Source organism: Rhinolophus ferrumequinum, chromosome 5, assembly GCF_004115265.2.
Source record: "Rhinolophus ferrumequinum isolate MPI-CBG mRhiFer1 chromosome 5, mRhiFer1_v1.p, whole genome shotgun sequence".
Taxonomy (NCBI): Eukaryota; Metazoa; Chordata; class Mammalia; order Chiroptera; family Rhinolophidae; genus Rhinolophus; species Rhinolophus ferrumequinum.
Window position 1 is genome coordinate 21,589,172 of NC_046288.1, and position 7,969 is coordinate 21,597,140.

The following is a 7,969-nucleotide window of genomic DNA, read 5'->3' on the forward strand; positions in this document are numbered from 1 at the left end:
TTTCTTATCCATAAAATATGCTTCAGATATAGTAAAATTCCCTCTGTTTTGGAAACATAGGAACCAAATTATAGGAACCTATTATCTGCAGATAATAACAGATTTTTTTTTTCTCCAAGGAATTTCTCAGTAGTGTGTTGTGTTGAAATTTATATTTGCTTTGGAATCAGAGAACTGTGGATTCTGATCTCAGCTCTTCCACTTCCTAGACTAACCTCCAAGTCTTAATTTTCTTAATGTAAAAAAAGCTACTATTACCCCCTCCACAGAATTGTTAGTAAATAAAATCAGTAGCATATGTAAAAAACCTAGGAATGCACTTAGCCCAGTATGCACTCAAGCAACATTAATAACAAACGTATAAGATGACTAGAATTTTTATATGAAGAGAGGGAGAGAGTTTTATTAATGTATTATTATCAATAAAATAACATGTTAAGCTACTGATTTTGATGGCATTCTATCCTAAAGTATCCATAAGGGTAATTGACTATAAATACACCCGTAAATGATATTTTTAATTAAAATTTTAGGTAGAGTATTTTTCACTGATGCTCACTTAGGTGTTGAAGAATAACTTCCCAAAAAACTTTTTTAGTAGAGTTGACATGAAAATTTTCTCCCTGGTACTAATAAGGTGACCTCTATAGTTACATTTTCAGTCCACATTTAGTTCTTAATAAAAAAGCATGTCATTAGTGTATAGTGGGATCCATGCCTTTCTATACACTGTGATATAGAGAAATAATTTTGTTTCTTTTAGTCCTCATGTCAAGACCTGAAGATATAAGTTAAAAGGATGAACATGGGAGCACTCATGCTAAATTAAATGCTGAATTAAAACATAAAGTCTCAAAGACTTCTTGCCAACTCTGAATCTTGATATTATTAGAGTACTGGATTTAAAAAATAATTGCACCTTAGCCAAGACTATAAAGCTTGACCAAAAGACATACCCAGTATATGGAATTGATGAAATGTCAACAGATGTTTTAAATAATCTAATGAACCCTGTCACTGAAATGAGACCGAGTGTGGTAGTCATCCTTAGCAGAATTCCACATAAAAATTTGCTTGCAACCAACAACAATTTAACAAACTTGTTAAAAAAAAAACTTGCTAAGTGAAATTATTATATTTTAATGGGTATACATTAAAGTTATTCTATAATTTAACATAAAGTGTCAGATATTATCTTTTGGTAGTCAACCCCACACCACGCCTTCAGCGCCAGGGAGAAAATGGACTTTCTATAATTTCTATAGTCACTGATCTCTGGTTCATTCCTCCTTCTCGCTTTTATTCTTTCAGCAGCAGGCACAGTATGGGCTTCCTGTAATTATTGAAACCTAAGTAAAACCACATTCCCCCCCTTTGCTTTTCAAACCCTTCTAACACATTTACCATCGATTCCTTGCTACAAATTCTTCTCTGATTGAATATGTACAGTTGTTTCTGTTTCCCTGTCTGGACAATGATAAATGTACTGTGGTAGTTTGTGGGTGGTATCTACCATCATGGAATCTACCAGGAGTGCCAAAAGATGCACATTTTAAGAGATGTTATCTATGTATTACTTTTCGAAGTTGAATCGAATTAGAGTAGCAATGTGTATGACGTTCGCTCAAAAGATGACGTTAATCAAAAGAATGCTAGCATCACCATGCGACAGGCAGGACAGTCAAAGAAAATGTCAGGGCATGGTTATCGTTCAAGGAGCACAAGACCATTTTGAAGTGTTATTTGAAATTCGAGAACATTGTGGAAGTACGACGACATGAGTATGCAACAGAACCTCCAGCGCACCTATCAACTGCATGCATTTATGATACGATTGAGATGCATGGTACTGTGTGTGATGTGCATGAGGGAAGACCTGGAAGGTCTCACACAGCAATAAGTCCTGCTGCTTCTGCTGTGGTGTTGGAACAGTTTACACACGCTTGCCACAGAAGTCTACCAAACAATGTCCGTAATCAGAAGGGTCTGGACACTGATCGTAACCACTTTGAACACCTGTTGTAATTGAAGAAGTTAAACGTGACTTGTATTCATCTTTTGTTCTCAGTGTATATTGAGTGTTACAATTTTAATACAGTTTTTTTTTTCCTTTCTTAAAATGTGCATACATTTTTTTTGGCACCCTTTCTATATCTACCTTAATGGGATTACTTCCAAGAGGTTAAGAATGTTTGTTGGTGCGAAATTAAATTAATTTAATTTTAATGGTTTACAAGGTAATTCTCCAAACACAATTCTATTTAAATCCTATAATGCAAGGATAGGGTAATAAGTAATATTTACAAATATGCAAATTTTTATGCATGAACCTCAAGATATTAATTGATCTGCTTGTGATCATAAAGCTAATTCATTTGTGAAATAACTATGGTAGCAAGCAGTGTCCTTACCTGTAAGGAAATGAAACTGACTCTGTATATTTTAAGCATAAATATAGTATATCAAAAGCATATTGGGTAACTCATAGAATTACTGGAAGGCTCTAGTACCAGGCTTGAAAAATGGGCAGGAACAAAGGGATGCTAGATGGCAAATAGACTAAGCACTCAGATACCAAAGCTGTGATACCCGGATTTGTATCTCACCATTGGCCACTTAATATCAGCCTGATTTTAGGCAAATTGCTTATTTTTTTTCTGTTCCTTATTACTTCATCTGTGGAATAGGGATAAAAATAGTGCCTACCTCAGGTAATTTTCATAAAGAACAAATGATTTTAATCAATGCAGTGTTTAGAACAGTGTTGGGGCCACAGTGAGATATCAAGAAATATAAAAATGAATACATGAAAATCTTGACAGTTCGGGATAACAACCGTTATATCTCCTATACATACATTGGGTTTTACACTACCTACCACCAGACACACTGGATGCTGCCCCTGGCACCACAGCACATCTGCAGCTGGGAACATGTGGCTTTCCCCTCCACAACCAGGTTGAATGCTTAACTTTCCCTGCACCCATTACTAAGCTCTGTTTGCTGATAACAATTCACATATTTATGCCTCAGCAGCCATAAGTTTAAAAGACCTTTCTCAGGTTCTATAACTGCAAGTAGGCCCTTTCCAACCCATTGAGTAGAAAATTCCCCTAGCATATAAAGGGAGTTCAAATGCTGAGCAAACCAAAAAAAAAAAAAAAAAAAAAAAAGGGAGGGAGGGAGGGTAAAAAAAAATGTCCTCTCTAGCTACTTGGTACCAAAGGCTGGGTTTTTTTATCAGAGAAGGAAAAGATAAGTAAGATATTAATAGCAAGCATTTGGGATGTGGGAATGGTGCTTACTAATCTTTTACCAAAAAATGCCATCCTAGTATCAGACCATAGTCAGGGACTCATATCCAAGTTCTGTTATTCTGCATTGTGTAAATTTTGAACAGATTAAACTGCGTTCTTCTGCTTCCTTTTCTCTTAGTATCTAATTATACTCAGTTTCCCCATATTTCTGGACTCTAATAAAAAAGAACTCATAGTCACAGTGAGTCAAAATAACCAATGTTATTATTATTGTTGCTGTTTTGTCATGTGACAACCAGCAAATTGAGAGCATCAGGTATAATCTTTGGGTCATATATTATTCTTCTCTGGAAGATTGTTTCTTCACTTCAAAGTTCTCAGCTGAGTTTTATTGCATATAAACAGGGCTTAACACGTCTCTCTTCTTTCATTCTCTTTTTAAAATCTCTGCTCTCACTATATGAAATGGATAAGGAGTATTTTGCATTTTATAGTACATGTGCACAAAATGTGATTCTACAAGGATGAGTCTGATATATTTAAAAGCACAGTGGGACTTAAATACCTTTATACAAATGAGTGCTCTCTAAGAGGTCTCTCTTTTGAAGTCTATACATTATCTTAATGATGCCATTTGTGTTTGATCACATCTGGAACTTCTCTATCAGAAATTGACATTTTAATCAGTTTAGAGTCTACGAAAGTTATTCTCTTTTGTCTAAATTACATTTTATTTTCATTAATCATATAAAGATAATACCAATAATATAACGTATTATTTATTAGATTGGTTGTGATAATGTTTGCAGAAAAAATACAACCCATATTATAAAAAAAAGATTTTTCCACTGAACAGGATTTTTAAAAAATAGTGCCTTTGGAAATAATCCTTAAGTAGATATTTTGCTGTGTGACTTTTTGAAACTAATCTCATTTGATCATACCACATCTCATGGTTGTATTATTTATAATATATAAAATGAACCTCATTGCCCTAATTCACTTAAAATCTGCAACTGATTTGTTTAAGGTTATTTGTATCCTGTCTGATCAATTCTGTTAGTCCTGGTTTCTAGATATCTCACAATGCAAACACATCAACAAGAGATAAATATAATATATGGCAAGAGAGAAAAGAAAAGAAAATGGAGCAGAGAAAATAAATGATATAGTCCTACCATTACATAGGCAGCTATTTAACCCTGGAACCTTCACGCCTCCTGGCTAGATTTCTCCAAGAGACAACATCTTGAAAACTAATTCCATTTCCTTAGAACTCTCTAAAAGCTTCAATTAAATTGTGTACATACACAGAAGCTGAACCAAAGGTCACCTACCCAAGCAAACAGGGAAAACACATAATTGTAAAACATTCAGTAAATGTGTTTTAAACAACTGCAGAATGTGCCAGGTTAACTTCCAAATTATATAGTAAAGAACTAGCCTAGAAAACTGGCACATACTTGTTTTTTTCCCCTTCAACTTCCTTCTTTCTAATAGAGCCTAGGATGTTTCATAATCATTAAGAAAATCCCATTATTTAATGTGCTTCTTTACATTCCAATGAATCACATCCATTAGCTTCATCTAGATAAAAATGTTAATGAATATATTACACTTATAATTGGCTTTAGACTACTGAAACAAACAAAAAATTGAAATATTAAATGAATCATTAAGGATCTGGTGTACCTTGTGCTTGGTCCCCAAAATATGTACCAATTTATAATCAAACGAAATCCATTTTAACAAACTCAAGAAGAAAGGAAAGTAAATGGATTGGAAATAAAAACAACAATCTCTTTTCACAATAGTTGCCTCTCCAATATTTGGAATATTTGCAATATTTTTGTACCCAAGCCTATTTTGACTACTTTATTTGTTGGTGAGGCATTTGTTTTTGTAAGTCCATGGCAGTAAAGACACATAAAATATAACTATAATGCATCATTTTGCAGGTCTACTAATTTATCGCCTCATAAGCATGACAACAGAAATAGAGCCTATATTTAGAAAGTTAATCAATTTTTTAAGGTACATAAGTATGGGCAGTTTACAAGCAAATATTGAACACGTATTGTCCAATGATAGAAAAAAGTGAAATAAAATGTTTTAGGGGAAGGGTTTAAATAATCATTAAAAATAAAATCAAAGCCTAAATATGTGAAAATGAAAGATGACATTGTCATGAATTGATATTTTCAATTTAGAATGTATTCCCTGACTTTTGAAGGGCTGTGGATTCCTATATGTTGAGTAAAGGATCACACAAGATAATGAACTGGCATAAACTACTTGTTTCCTGTTATGAAATCAATCCAGAGAAGCTGGGGAAGCCATAAAAGAATTTGGACTTAAACCAGGAATTAAAATTAACAAAAGAAACCCAGCAACAATAGCAATGACAAACCCCCGGGGATACAAACCATTTCTTCAATGTGCTAGATGCAAGAAGAATGAGGGTCAGTGTCCCAACCAGAAGTAAAGACAGAAACTCACGTAGATGGCAGGAGGAAGCTGGAAACAGAGGTTTTCAATCTGTTCTTGCCTCTTCCCAGCACAGACTTCAGAAAATCATGCTGGGCCCTTTCACCAGAACAATCAACAGCAGTTGTCCCGATGTAAGTACAGAAATCTATGGGAGAATTATCAGGTAAGCACAAGCCCTGCTCCCTACTGCGAAGAGAAATTATAGGAAACAGGAGAGCATTGACTGGAAAACCATGAGAATTCATACCTCCACTACTTCCTTTTCAAATACCCAGGATGGTTACATTACAATCTGGAGACAATTTCTCCCTCAAAGCCGCTTCTCTCTAAGGATTTATAGTGATACCTAAGACAATGCTTGGTATGTTGTTGTTATATAGTCATCCACCCAGGGACTCAGTGCTCACTTCCCCATAAACTCCATGAGAACAACACAGACTAATGACTGGCTTTAGCCCTTTCTAACACACAATCCAGACAGTGTAGCTGTATTAGGGGATATACACAGAGAGATAGATGTGTCAATATCAGACAATAAAAAAAAACCTTACGTGATCTATACATTGACAAAAAAATAGATGAGATAAAATGTGAAAACACCAAAGACAAAAGAAATTCTATAATCCTATAGAAAGAGATCACCTATACCTTTTGGCTCCAAGCAGCACTGTGGTTGTTGGCAAGAACAAGTGCCTTACAAAAGGTGGCCAGAAGCAAGCCAGGAAGAAAGTGGTTGATTCATTTTCTAACAAAGATTGGTATGATAAGCAAGCACAAACTATGTTCAATATAAGAAATATTTAAAACGCTAGTCACAAGAACTCAAGGAATCAACATCATATCTGATGGTCTCAAGAGTTTTGTTTTTGAGGTGAACCTAGATGATCTGCAGAACAATGAAGCTGCATTTAGAAAATTCAAGCTAATTACTGAGGATGTTCAGGCCAAAAACTGCCTGACTAATTTCCATGGCAAGGATCTTACCCGTGACAAATTGTACTCCATGGTCAAAAAATGGCAGACCATGACTGAAGCTCATGTTGATGTCAAGACTACTGATGGTTATTTGCTTCATCTATTCTGTGTTGCTATTACTGAAAAATACATCAATCCGATTTGGAAGACTTCTTATGTTCAGCATCTACAGGTCCGCTACATCCAGAAGAAGACAATCGAAATCATGACCCAAGAGGTGCAGACAAATGACTTGAAAGAAATAGACAATAAAGTGATTCCAGATAGCGTTGGAAAAGACATAGATAAGGCTTGCCAAATTATTTATCTGCTCCATGATGTCTTTGTTAGAAAAGTCAAAATAGTGAATTGGGAAAACTCATAGAACTTCATGGTGAAGGTAGCAGTTCTGGAAAAGCTACTGTGGATGAGACGTGTGCTAATGCTGAGAGAGCTGATGCATAGAAGCCCAAGTCCAAGAATCTGTGTAAAACTCAGGCTTTCCATGGTACAAATAAAACCTGTTTGTGATATTTAAAAGAAAGAAGGAAGGAAGGAAGGAAGGAAGGAAGGAAGGAAGGAAGGAGGAAGGAAGGAAGGAAGGAAGGAAGGAAGGAAGGAAGGAAGGAAGGAAAGAAGGAAGGAAGGAAGAAAAGAAGGTCACCTACAAAAGTACAAGGATCAAAGAATGTCAGATGTCACTGGACACAGGAAGACACTATAATATTCCTACAATGTTAAAGGAAAAGTATATTGAGTCAATAGTTTGATACCCAGCTTAATTATAACTTAAATGGATGGCATAAAAACAACAATAAAAATGTGCCATGGAGACCTGAATTGGAGATACTTTTGGAATAAAGACTCAAGTAATGTGTAACCTTGGAAAAGTTAAATATTTTAAACTCAGTCAGCCTTCTTATAAAGTCCTATTCTTTTCACTCCACCATACTGACTCTAAATTAACAGGAATATTATCTATATTTAATGTGTTTGTATTTAAAGCTTAGTACAGAAGGAAAAACTGGCAGTGGTGTATGCTCTTAGTAGGAGTTATATATAATTATTTAAAATTCAATTCAGTTAAATGACAATTTCTTTACATATGAATAATAACACCTTTCACTATATTTATGTGATTATAACTTTATGATGATTGCATAAATGAGTAAGTCTGAGAATGAATGTGAGAGCCCCAAAATTACTAGAGGTTGCTAACTTTCCAATTGAATTGACTATAGCATTTGTGTAGTCCTTACCATGCACAA

General features: G+C 34.8%; 1 pseudogene; it reads left to right on the forward strand.

Moving 5' to 3' along the window:
• The first annotated feature begins 6,422 nt into the window (after positions 1–6,422).
• Positions 6,423–7,166, forward strand: LOC117022620 (40S ribosomal protein S3a-like; annotated as a pseudogene).
• The last annotated feature ends 803 nt before the right edge of the window (positions 7,167–7,969 follow it).